Source organism: Aotus nancymaae, unplaced genomic scaffold (assembly GCF_030222135.1).
Source record: "Aotus nancymaae isolate 86718 unplaced genomic scaffold, 86718_ANA_hifiasm-v0.15.2.pri h1tg000046l, whole genome shotgun sequence".
In the NCBI taxonomy this organism is placed as follows: domain Eukaryota; kingdom Metazoa; phylum Chordata; class Mammalia; order Primates; family Aotidae; genus Aotus; species Aotus nancymaae.
In genome coordinates, this window is record NW_026988460.1 from 3,340,444 (window position 1) to 3,354,106 (window position 13,663).

The 13,663-nt window shown below is 41.3% G+C and overlaps 1 protein-coding gene across 4 annotated transcripts in view; it reads right to left on the reverse strand.

The window, feature by feature from the left end:
- The window catches only part of FRMD4B (FERM domain containing 4B), a 354,838-nt gene that overhangs the window by 94,672 nt on the left and 246,503 nt on the right, over positions 1 to 13,663 (reverse strand). The window lies entirely within an intron of this gene.

Below are 13,663 nucleotides of genomic sequence, written 5' to 3' on the forward strand. Positions count from 1 at the left end.
AATTTTGGTATTTTTAGTAGAGATGGCTAAATTTTGTATTTTTACTTCTCACCATGTTGGCCAGACTGGTCTTGAACTCCTGGCCTCAAGTGATCTGCCTGCCTCGGCCTCCCAAAGTGCTGGGATTACGGGCATGAGCCACTGCGCCCAGTCCATTCACAAGTCTTAATAGAGAACTTACAGGCTACAGCATTCAATTTCTGTTACTGATCCTTTAAATTATTTCTAAATCTTGAAATGAGTTGAGGATTAAAACACACACACTTGTACGTGTGTACGCACATACACACATTCACATATGCAAACACTCTGAAATCCCAAATGCTAAAACTCAGCCAGGTTAGCAGATATTCTGAATGTATTTAAGCTCTTGGTAACTACACAAATTGTTGGTTGCTGAGCTACATGGAATAATTCCAGGACAAGAACCATAAATGTGATGCTGACAGTAATGGACTGGTTACAGAAAAATATGCTTCATGTTCTTTTCAGTTAAATCACACTGAGACTAATCCTCTTATCTTAAGGCATTATAAATATGGATAGTAATGGGTCTTTCCATGAATGTGTACTTTAAAAAAGTCCCTTTGCCATAAATAGGCAGCTAGAACTCCACAAAAGTATCAAAATATCTTTCTAAGTTTTAGGAGAACCTTTTTCAAAAATAGTCACATTTTCATTATTCAGGAGCTCATTATTGACTTTTGGGGATTCATTTTTCCAATATTTCTTCCATCCCTGCTTTGGCGCTGCCTACATAGTAATTTTAGCTCTGGGAAAAAGAAAAAAGGAAAGTCAATTATATTCAGGGCAGTTTGGCTGAATGGTTGGAATGAGAGAGTATACTGGAAGACTTGGCTGGAATGAGGTTTCAGGTTTAACTGAATTCCCTCCATGTAGTATATGCTCACTGTCCCTCTCTCCTGGAGGCAATCAGAAGTTGATGACTTATTTCTTTGGAACTCTAAGAAAAAAGTGTTTGAATCTAAGAGCAGAGAAGTATGTCAACCTATCATTGCAGCTGACTTTACAGTGATTCTCCTAAATGTCTCCAAAAGACACTTAGAGCAAGGATGGCAGCAGAGGTTATAACAGATATGCTGAGACTCCTGTGCTTTAAAATCTGATCATGCAATGCTGAAATTGTATTCCGCTAGGTTCAGTATATTAAATTTCAAGGTTACCAGTATAATATCAACTCTGGAAAACTGAATTTAGAAACAGTAGCTCCATCTTAGGGAGAGAAAACAGGGTAAGGTTGAAAGCTGAAAATGTCTAATTTTATGGTTGTTACTCAGAATTGATTTTTAATTTGGTTTGATCTTTTCACAAGCCTATTTTGCAAAATTTGATCAATTCAGTTGCTAGTGTAAACTACATTTGTTTTGCTCACTTGACAAATATTTATGGAGGGCCTACCAGTAAATGCCAGGTTCTGTGCCAGTGACTGGGAGATAAAGATGAGCCCTGGTCTTAAGAGTTAGTGCAGTTGCGGGAACTGACTGATGCATAAAGGAACAATTCAACATAATAGGAAGAGTTAGAAGAAGTATTTAAAGGATGTTTTAGAGGTTGGAAGAATTTAACTCACAGTAGGAAATGGCGGGGGTAGACAAGGGGTAAAAAAAAGAACTTATTAAGGGGCAGAGATTCTGGAGCAGAGTTCAAAAGGATGAGTGGAAATTTGCCAAATGGAAATGAGGGGAGATAGGAAGGCCTTTAGCAGAAGGACAAGTATATCAAAAAGGCATGGAGGCTAGATGTATCATCAGGGAAGGAGGAGTTATTTCAGTATGACCAAAGTGTGAGCGTAGGAAGAGCCTAGAGTGATAAGCCAGGGCTTGCATGTCCTGTCAAGGGGCTTGCTACATAATAGCAGTGGTAATAATAGCAAAAATATAAATAGCAAAACGGAGTCTGTGTCAGATCCTCTTCTATACACTTTGCATGTATATTAACTCACCCATTGAAGTAGAAACTGTTTATATTCCCACTTTAAAGTCGATGAAACAAAGGCTTAAAAAGATAAGTTATGAAGCCCAGGATAAAACTAAGGCCAAACTCTCCACCACCCCATTATGCAGCTCCTCTGTGGGTTGCTGGGGGCTGGCTAAGATGCTAAGCAGGGGAGATGACTAGGCACTAAGTCTTGTTGATTTCACATTCTAAAGTGCCTCCATTCTGCCATCTATTTATTGATTCTTTATTTTTTTTTATTTTTCAGACGGAGTCTTGCTCTGTCGCCCAGGCTGGTGTGCAGTGGCACCATCTCAGCTCACTGTAACCTCTGCCTCCCAAGTTCAAGTGATTCTCGTGCCTCAGCCTCCCAAGTAGCTAGGACTACAGGTGCATACCACCATGACTGGCTAATTTTTGCATTTTTATTAGAGATATGGTTTCACCCTGTTGGCCAGACTGGTCTTGAACTCTGGCCTCAAGTGGTCTGCCTGCCTTAGCCTCCCAAAGTGCTGGGATTACAGGGGTGAGTCACCGTGCTCAGCCTATTTGTTGATCCTTTAATCATTCACTCCTTCATTTACCCATTCAACAACCTTTTATCTAACATCTAGGCCCTAGAGATTCCCACATAAAAGAAACCTGGTCCTAGACTCACTGTGCTAGTTTATAGTTAATGAAATTTAAATGTGAATTTTCAAGGCCTTTCTGTGCTCTTTCCCGAGGCTTCATACTGATTCTTCAAACAGAAGAACATATGGCATGAGGATGAAGAGCAGACAAGAGGTCAAAGAAGCTGAAATATAAAAAATGCTAAAAGTGTAACAAAACTGATCTCAACCAAGCAATTGATCTCAACTAAACAAAAATGTATGCACAAAATAAATGTCAAAACAATACAATTTATGCTCTAGCACTGAGATTATGGATCCTTTTGATTTATTGTGCTTTTCTGTATTTTCTAAATTTTCTCCAATTAATAAGTATTACCTTTACAATAGGAAAAAAAATGTTAGTTGTCTTTAGTAGCAAATCTTTTGCTGTTCTAGATAAGGCAATTAGAAATTTTCAACATTCACTGAGCTTTATCCAGTGACAAAAATGCCCAAGTGTTTTTGTACTGGATGAGAAGTGATCAGCAACATCTGTTTGATTTTTTTTTTTTTTAAGATGGAGTCTCACTCTATTGCCCAGGCTGAAGTGCAATGGCGTGATCTTGGCTTACTGCAACCTCAACCTCCCGGATTCAAACAATCCTCTTGCGTGAGCCACCTGAGTAGCTAGGACCACAGGAGGTGCCACCACGCCCAGCTAATTTTTGTATTTTTAGTAGAGACAGGGTTTCACCATGTTAGCCAGGATGGTCTCAATCTCCTGACCTCTTGATTTGCCCTCCTCAGCCTCCCAAAGTGCTGGGATTACAGGCGTGAGCCACCACACCCAGCCAGCAAAATGCTTTTATTGTCTCTCTCTCTCTTTTTGTGAGACAAGGTCTCACTCTGTCATCCAGGTTGGAGTACAGTGGCACAGTCATGGCTCACTGCAGCCTTGACCTCTGGGTTCAAGTGATCCTCCTGCCCTACCATGCCAATTAACTAGGACCACAAGCATGTGCTACCACACCCAGCTAGTTACTAAATTTTTTGTAGAGAGCGTGTCTCACTATGTTGCTTGGGCTGGTCTCGAACTTCTAGGCTCAAGTGATCCACCTGCCTCAGTCTCCCGAAATCCCAGGATTACAGGTGTCTTCTACCATGCCCAGCCATTTTATTATCTTGATACAGCTTTGAAGAGGTAAATTTTAGTGAATATACTGATTTTTTCTTTATTTTTCTAAATTAAAACTAATTCAACCTTCCTGTTAAAAAATTGGAAAAGTAAAGCTTAGCAAAAGCTTTTGTCTCAGAAATAATAAACATTTATACTATGCTATATATTTTTCTATTTCTTCCTATGAGTACATTTCATATACATAAGCAAATAATAAAATTAAAAACAATCATAATCATACTGTATTCATTATTTTGTACCTTCTTTTAACATTTAACAATGTAATTTAGACTGTTTTCAGGTAGGTTAAGGAGGGCTAGCCTATTATCGTCAATGGCTATACAATATCATATCATATGAATGATTTGTAATTTTCATAATTAATTCCTATTCATGTATATTTGGGCAGTTTCCAGTTTCCTACTATTAGAAATAATAATGTAAAATATGTTTTTATAGATATCTTTTCATATTTCAATAAAATCTTCTAAGGAATAGATCCCTACAGTTGGTAGAGTCCTGGATGACAAGATGTACTTTTTTTTTTTTTTTTTTTTTTTCTTTCTTTTTTTTTTTGAGACTGAGTTTCACTCTTGTTACCCAGGCTGGAGTGCAATGGCGCGATCTCGGCTCACCGCAACCTCTGCCTCCTGGGTTCAGGCAATTCTCCTGCCTCAGCCTCCTGAGTAGCTGGGATTACAGGCACGCGCCACCATGCCCAGCTAATTTTTTGTATTTTTGGTAGAGACGGGGTTTCACCATGTTGACCAGGATGGTCTCGATCTCTTGACCTCGTGATCCACCCACCTCAGCCTCCCAAAGTGCTGGGATTATAGGCGTGAGCCACAGCGCCCGGCACTTTTTTTTTTTTTTTTTGAGACAGACAGGGTCTTGCTGTGTTGCCCAGGCTGGAGTGCAGTGGCACAATCATGGTCTCTGCAGCCTCAAACTCCTGGGCTCGAGCAATCCTCCCACCTCAGCCTCCCGAGTAGCTGCGACTACTGGCGCACATCATTATGCCTGGCTAATTTTGTTTTTGAGACAAAGTCTTACACTGTTGCCCAGGCTGGAGTTCAATGGCATGATCTTGGCTCACTGCAACCTCTGTTTCCCAGGTTCATGTGATTATCCTGCCTCAGCTTCCCGAGTAGTAGGGATTACAGGAACTCACCACCGCACCAGAATAATTTTTTGTATGTTTAGTAGAGATGGGGTTTCACTATGTTGGCCAGATTGATCTCGAACTCCTGACCTCGTGATCTGCCCCCCTTAACCTCCCAAAGTGCTGGGATTACAGGCACGAGCCACTGCTCCCAGCCAACCTGGCTAATTTTATTTTATTTTTTAATTGTTTGTAGGAACAAGGTTTCACCAGGTTGCCCATGCTGGTCCTGAACTCCTAAGCTCAAGCAATCCATTTGCCATCAGTCTCCCAAAGTACCTTGCCTGGCCTTTAGATGTACTCTTAATTTTAATGGAAATGGCGAAATTCCCTTCCTTAACTGCATCGGCTTTCAAGAGAACTTTGGTTCACATACCAAAATGTAAATGGCATTAAGATTCCAAGGACAGGGCCAGACGCGGTGGCTTATGACTGTAATTTCAGGCCGAAGCAGGCGGATCACGAGGTCAGGAGCTGGAGACCAGCCTGGCCAATGTGGTGAAACCTCACTTCTACTCAAAATACAAAATTAGCCCGGCGTGGTGGCATGTGCCTGTAGTCCCAGCTACTCAGGAGGCTGAGGCAGGAGAATCACTTGAACCTGGGAGGCAGAGGCTGCAGTGAGTCAAGATTAAGCCACTGACTCTAGCCTGGGCGACAAAAAGAAAAAAAAAAAAAAAAAAGATTCCAAGGACATTGTGCAATGAGCTCTATCACTCCAAATGCAGTAAGAGCATGTTTTCGGATGATAGGCTGAGACGCTCACGAAGTCTGCTAATGAAAGGGCACACCTAATAAGGTCTCGGTCAAGAAATGGGGTAAGAGGGAGGATAAAAATAAACATGATTGCATAGCCTTGCAATAACCCTATTTTTTAATTGGATTACTAATGTTTGGCTCACTTATCTTTCCACATTTATTTAAAGTACAAAGATATGAGTACTGGCCGGGCGCGGTGGCTCAAGCCTGTAATCCCAGCACTTTGGGAGGCCGAGGCGGGTGGATCACGAGGTCGAGAGATCGAGACCATCCTGGTCAACATTGTGAAACCCCGTCTCTATTAATACAAAAAAATTAGCTGGGCACGGTGGCGCGTGCTTGTAATCCCAGCTACTCAGGAGGCTGAGGCAGGAGAATTGCCTGAACCCAGGAGGCGGAGGTTGCGGTGAGCCGAGATCGCGCCATTGCACTCCAGCCTGGGTAACAAGAGCGAGACTCCGTCTCAAAAAAAAAAAAAAAAGATATGAGTACTTATTAGAAAAGAAAAGGGAGCCTGGTGAAATCTATTAAAGCCTTACGGAGCCATTTTCTCCTCCATTTTCTTATATTTGTTACATTATCTACTCCTACTAAGCCTGGAGCAGGAAAGGTCCTGACTGGTTTGGTATCAGATCAGTATCTCTTGACTGATTCCAAAGATGTTTTATTTAAAGAATCAAAATAAACCTAGGTTTTATCGTGGGGCCAGATCCAATACAGAGCAACACCCAGGAGGTGTATGGCCATCTTTTTTGGCTTTATTATCTAATGGTATGGTATGTCTTGAACAGCATTTTCAAAAGTGTGGTTGGCAGTCCATTAATAAGTATTGCTTAAAAAAAGAATTTCACATACAAGTAAGTTTGGAAAACATTAGGTGAAACCAAATCAAATAGGTTTATGTATTGCAGGACTTCTTGAAGTCTTTATCATTTGTTTTTCTTTTTAGGGGTGGGTCTTGCTCTGCCACCCAGGCAGAAGTGCAGTGGTATGATGATGGCTTATGCAACCTCACATTCATGGGTTCAACTGATCCTTTTGCCTCTGACTCCTGAGCAGCTAGGACTACAGGCACATACCACCTCGTTTGGCTATTCTAAAATTTTTTTGTAGAGACAGGGTCTTGCTATGTTGCCCATGCTGGTCTTGAACTCCTGCCCTCAAATGATCCTCTTACTGGGTCTCCCAAAGTGTTGGGATTACAGGCATGAGCCACCCTGTCAGCCCCAAATTGCTTTTTTTTTTTTCTTTTTTTGAGACAGGGTCTTGCCCTGTTGCCTAGGCAGGAGTGTAGCAGTACAATCTCGGCTCACTGCAGCCTCCACCTCCTGGGTTCAAGCAATCCTGCCACCTCAGCCTCCCAAGTAGTTGGGATTACAGGCACGCACCACTGTACCCAGCTAATTTTGTTTATTTTTGTAGAGATGGGGTTTCACTCCTGGGCTCAAGTGATCTGCGTGTCTCAGCCTCCAAAAGTGCTGGGATTAGAAGCATGAGCTACCATGCCCTGCTCCAAATTGCTTTTTATACCACTTTGGGAAAGAGTAATAAGTAATAAAGGGATTTCCTGATATCTTTCTTTTAGAAATATTAGGTCTTACAAAGTATCATCAGACACATTATATTTAAATTAAACATAACAATAACATCACATAAAGGATGAGGGTAAATGCAGCACTTATCAGAGATGCTGACCCTTAATAGGAATGCAATGATTTGTTTGTTTGTTTGTTTTCTGAGACAGAGTCTCGCTCTGTTGCTTAGGAGTGCAGTGGCATGATCTAGGCTCATTGCAACATCTGCCTCCCGAGTTCAAGCACTTCTCTGCCTCAGCCTCCGGAGTAGCTGGGATTACAGGCGCTCGCTACCATGCCTGGCTGATTTTTGTATTTTTAATAGAGATGGGGTTTCACCATATTGGCCAGGCTGGTCTTAAACTCCTGACCTTGTGATACATCTACCTTGGCCTCCCAAAGTGCTGGGATTACAGGCGTGAGCCACTATTAATGAACTACTCAAGCTTGACCAAATTGTTTAACCTATTTATGCCTCCATTTCCTTATTTGTTGAAGTAGTAATAAATAACAGTATCAGTTGTTGTGAGTGTTAAATGAGCTAATACACACAAAAAAATCAGTGCTTCCTATTTGGTGAGCTCCTTATTGTTTCTTTTAGAGACAGGGTCTTGCTCTGTTGTCCAGGCTGGGATGCAGTGGCATGGTTATGGCTCACTCAAATTTATAGCCCCTCAAACTCCTGGGCTCAAGTGATCCTCCTGCCCCAGTGTCCTGAGTAGCTAGAACCACAGGCGTATGCCACCATGCCCAGCTAAGGGTGAGCTCTTAAGAGTTGAGTTGCTATCCTCTTCCCCCTCCCCCTCCTCCTTCCCTTCCTTCTCTCCCCCTCCTCCTTCCCTTCCCTCCCTCCCCCCCCGTCCCCACCTCTGCAGAAAAGGGAGCTGAGGCTGTGTATGGTCTCTACCACAGAGCACCTCATAAGCCCTACTTGCTTTTCCACATTTTCTGTCTTTTCATTATTACCATATTTAGATACACACTAAAAGAGACAAGGTGGCCCATACTATTTTAATTTGCCAAGCCTGTCTTCAGATTGCTGATTTTAAAAAAGGAATGTGGTGGTCAATGTTGCTGATTGCTGAAATCACAGATATGGTCAAGGGCACTTCCAAGAATAATAACCTGGAGCAAACCTACAGTCCCGCTTCATGCATTTAGGCTTTTCCTAGCAGGAACAGGTTGGCCAAGGTGGACCACTGCCATGTTGAATGCTTCCCGGGTTCCCCAGTATCAGTTTCGGCATTTCCACATCACCACACCTGGTACAGGTGATTGTTTTGTGAAGGCAAGGTGTGCCCCTCTGCATTCTCACCAAGGAAGCCAAACAGGTTCAGGGGCCCTTGCTTGAACAACAACCCAGACAGCAGCAGGCACTCTCCTCTGAAATGCTTGACGGGCAGGGGCAGTTTCTACCTAGTTTTCTTACGGGTTCTCTTCCAGCATGACTGCTACTGCACTCCTGAAATATCCCTCTAGAAGTGGTGCTTTGTCCCGAGTCCAGCCCATAAAAGTCATTTGGCCCTAATGTACAGAAGCACTTTATTAACTACCATGAACTAAGAGCATCAACATGCATAGCAATGTTCAGAATTAAAGGAAAGAGGGAGTTTAAACTCAGGATGTCACGAATATGCCTCACCCATGAATAGACATATAATGCCAGAGTCCATGACATTAACTATTGCACTTGCTGCCTGTCAATGAGCATGTCCATGACATTAACCACAGCAACCTCTCCCTCCTGGGCTCAAGCGATCCTCCCACCTCAGTCTCCCAAGTAGCTGGGACCACAGGTATATGTCACCAAGCCTGGCTAATTCTTGTATTTTTTGTAGAGATGTTGCCCAGGCTGGTTTTGAACTCCTGAGTTCAAGCAATCTGCCCACCTTGGCCTCCCGAAGTGCTGGGATTACAAGTGTGAGCCACTGCGCCCAGCAGAAATCTTCTTCTTAACATATCATTTTCACTCATTTTTGATGAGGGTTATAATTAGTGTTAACTACAGTATTGTTAAATGTTATTCAGTAATACCTGGAAAATGAAATTTTTAGCTTTGTGGATGTTTAATTTCTTAGTAAATGTAGGTATTTTCATGTGTTCACCTCTAGTCAAATTATACATTTTTGCTTTTTGCTTGACTTCTTGGAAACAAGGGTTGATTATCAGCAACACTCATTCATTTGTTGGGTTAGCCAACAACAAGTCACTGAATGCCCAATGTGTGTCATGTTTCGTATATAAAATTTTGCTTATTTTTCACAAAAGTTAAAAACCTTTATATCTTTTTCACACCATCCTGGATACCCAAACTCAGAAATGATGTATAACTGTTTCTTTCAACACATTTAAGTGTCTCCAATGGCTTATTCTCTATGCAGTATGGACAATGATATTTACAAAACCCATTGGGAGCCACCCCGTTTTTCAAATGACATACCCATGAGGCTGAATTTTATAAATCTGTATTTATGTAGCTATGCAGAGCTTCAGCAACTGTATCAAATCTGAAGTCATATTTCTTACCAAACAAGTATGTAAGAAGACATTATGGTTTTGTCAATATTTGCAAATAAGAGCTCTCTTTTCTTGCCTGTATATTTCTATTCTCAGTGGAAGGAAGGAGCTAGCTGTAGGGGAAAGCTGCCTGGCAAGGAAAAAAGTGTGTGTAGGGTGTGATCAGAGGTGTTGAACGTCTTACTGGTGAGAAGAATGTCCTCTGTGCAGTGTGGAGTGGGGGGGAGGGGCGCGTTCACTGTCAGATCTAGCAGAGTCCTGAGTTAACAGCAGCTACCAACCATCAGTGACTCACTTTTGCCAATCAATAAATCCACCTACGAGTGTTCCACAGCTAAGCCTATGTTCTCATAAAACTTATTTGCTTCTGTGGCCACGGTTCAGATGATATTCCTTATGTGGAATGTTCTCAAATAATCATACATCTTAAGAAATTACTTGAAAGCTACTTCATCCAAACAGCTACCTGATCCTGGAACATCTTTTGGAATTTGCTACCAGTCATCTCCATCATAATTTTTTGTTTTGGAGATGGAGTCTCTTTCTGTCACCAGGTTGGAGTGCAGTGGTGTGATCTCGGCTCACCGCAAGCTCTGCCTCCCAGGTTCAAGCGATTCTCCCACCTCAGCCTCCCGAGTAGGTGAGATTATAGGCGCCCGCCACAATGCCTGGTTAATTTTTGTATTTTTAGTAGAGACAAGGTTTTATCACGTTGGCCAGGCTGGTCACGAACTCCTGACCTCAAATGATCCACCCGCCTTGGCCTACCAAAGTATTAGGATTACAGGCATGAGCTATTGTGTCCGGCCATCTGCATAATAATTAGAAAATATCCAACTCTAAATTCCTACAAATAAAAATTTTAAAAATATCTCAATAACAATCTCAGTGCCTTATAATATTATGTTCTGTAAAACTCTAAATCCTTTGACAAGTCATGAAACACTCCCATTTAGAAAGGAGCTCTCAGGCCAGGCATGGTAGCTCATGCCTGTAATCCTAGCACTTTGGGAGTCCAAGGCAGGTAAATCACTTGAGGCCAGGAGTTTGAGACCAGCTTGGCTAACATGGTGAAATCCCATCTCTACTAAAAATACAAAAAATTAGCTGGGCATGGTGACAGGCACCTGTAATCCCAGCTACTTGGCAGCCTGAGGCAGAAGAATTGCTTGAACCCAGGAGATGGAGGTTGCAGTGAGCAGAGATAGCGCTGTTGCACTCCAGCCTGGGCAACAAGAGTGAAACTCCATCTTAAAAAAAAAAAAAAAAAGAGCTCCCAGCAACTGACATTCATAAAATGCAGTAGCATTTAAAGGAATTCTGCTTTTCCTTGCTTTCTCAAGACAAACAGAATTTAGCATACAAGAGAAATGTCATGAGTTAAAAATTTGCATCCTAACCATCTTTGCATTAGCAACAGAGGAAACATTGGATCAATGCCAACTAGGCAGTGAAAAATATTACAAGGAGCAATTGTATATCTCCACATAGGAGACGATGGCAAACTGTGGTTTATGAAACGTGTTCTGACTCAGTAAACACTGTGTTTGAAAAGCTGTGTTTGCTATATAGGTGTCTACTCATCAGTCAACCCTTAGAGTTCTTAGGAAAATCTGAGTCTCAGAAAAGAGGGCTGTAGTAAAGGCTTTGATACTGGGAACATTTTGTTTTCCCCATAGACTCAGCCAAAAACTCTTCTTTGAATATTTATACTTCTGGCCAAGATGGAGTAACAGGTCTGAATTTATCCTCTTAACTGAAAAAAATTAAAAAAAGACAAAATATATAATACAACGGTTTTCATAACACTGAATATCCAGCAATGAAGGATAGTGAACCTTGAACAAGACGAGTCCTATGACCGCCCCCACTACTGTCAAGAGAGGGCTCCAGGCTGTGGAGGGAGAAACACAATGGAACACAGTAAACTCACTCCCTGAGTTGAGGAGATAGAGCAACTCCTTAGTCCAGGCGATCAAAATGAATATAATTTGCAGAACAGAGTGCCAGAGAAAAGAGAGCCGCAAAGAGCGAGAACCCTGAAAATCTACAGAGGGTCTCCTTTGCGGATTCAGTAGAGCACTGATCATTCCTTGCATGGAAAGAAACTACCCAAAGTTGGAGACCATCTGAAAGGATAAGAGGGAAGAGTGCCTCATCCTTACACAGGGCTAGAGGTGATACCTATTCCCACCAGCCAGACTGAAAAGATCATAATTCATGGGGCATTGAATAGAGTACTCAGGAAGATGGGTATGTGGAACAATTAGCTATAGAATGAGTGCTGCTCTGGGCTAGCCTAACAAATCACAAAAGCAAGACCTGAAAAAAACCATATTCAAGTAACTAAACTGCATCCCAAAACGAATGTCAATAATATAGGAATATAAAAAATATATGCCATTCAAAAAGATACAATTAATAATGTCTAGCATGTCCAATCAAATATTACCAGGCATGCAAATAGGCAGAAAAACATGACCCATAACAATGACAAAATCAATCAAAAATACCCAGAACTACAGACCTTAGGATAAGCAGAAGAAGACATTAAAACAATTATTATAACTAAATTTAGTATGTTCAAAAAGGTAAATAGTCACATGTAAGATGTAAAAAAGATCCAAATCAAACCTCTAAAGATAAAAACTCTAATATACAAAATGGGATTAATGGCAGATTAGATTGCAAAAAACAGATGAGTGAAACTGAAGACAAAGCAAGAGAAACTATACAAGATACCATATTCCCCCAAACCCCCTCAAATGCACAGCATCACTGTGTGACAACTTCAAGTGGCCTAGTCTATGTGTAATTGGGCTTTGCAAATGAGGTGCAAGTGAAGACAAAAAAAAAAAAAAATCTGAAGAAATAATGGCTAAAAAGATTCCGAATCTGATGACAGCTATAAACCTAAAGGTCCAAGATGCTCAGTAAATGCCACTGACACACACACATACACAAACACATGAAGAAAACTATACCAAGGCACCTCATAATAAAATTGCTCAAAGCAGGCCAGGCATGGTGGTGTCTCACACTTATAATACCAGCACTTTGGGAGGCTTGAGGCAGGTGGATCACCTGAGATCAGGAGTTCCAGCTCAGCCTTGCCAACATGGTGAAACCCCATCTCTACTGAGAATACAAAAATTAGCCAGGTGCAATCATGCACAACTATAGTCCCAGCTACTCAGGAGGCTGAGGCAGGAGAATTGCTTGGACCTGGGACTCAGAAGCTGCAGTGACCCGAGATTGCACCACTGCACTCCAGCCTGGGTGACAAAGCAAGTCTCCATCTCAAAAAAAAAAAAAAAAAAAAAAAAAAAAAAAAAAAAAAATTGCTCGAAGCAGAAAAAACAGAAAATTTTAAAAGCAGCCAAAGAAAAAGACATTCCATATAGAAACACAAAGATAGAGATGACAGCAGACTTCTGATCAGAAACAATGCAAGCAAGAAGACAGTGAATCAATATTTCTAAAGTACGGAAAGTGAAAAACTGCCAACGGAGAGTCAAATATTATGTGAAATGTCTTCTAAAAGCAAAGGCAAATAAAGATGTTTTCAGATATAAGCTGAAGGAATTCACCACCAGTATGCCCACACTATAAGAAATGCTAAAGGAAGTCCTCCAGGCAGAAAGAAAATCATAACAGACAGGAATATTGATCTACACAAGCGAATGAAGAGCAATAGAAATGCTAACTCCGTGGGTAAATATGTAAGACTTTTGGTACTGCTTAAATCTCTTTAATTAAATATTTACACAAAAATAATAATGTCATGTGTATCTGTAACTTACCTAAAAGTAAATGGTATGACATCAATCGCATACATGCTGAGAGGAGAGAAACGGAAGTATTCTATTGTAAGATTCTTATACTACACGTGAAGTAGTATAATATCATCTTGAAGACAGACTTG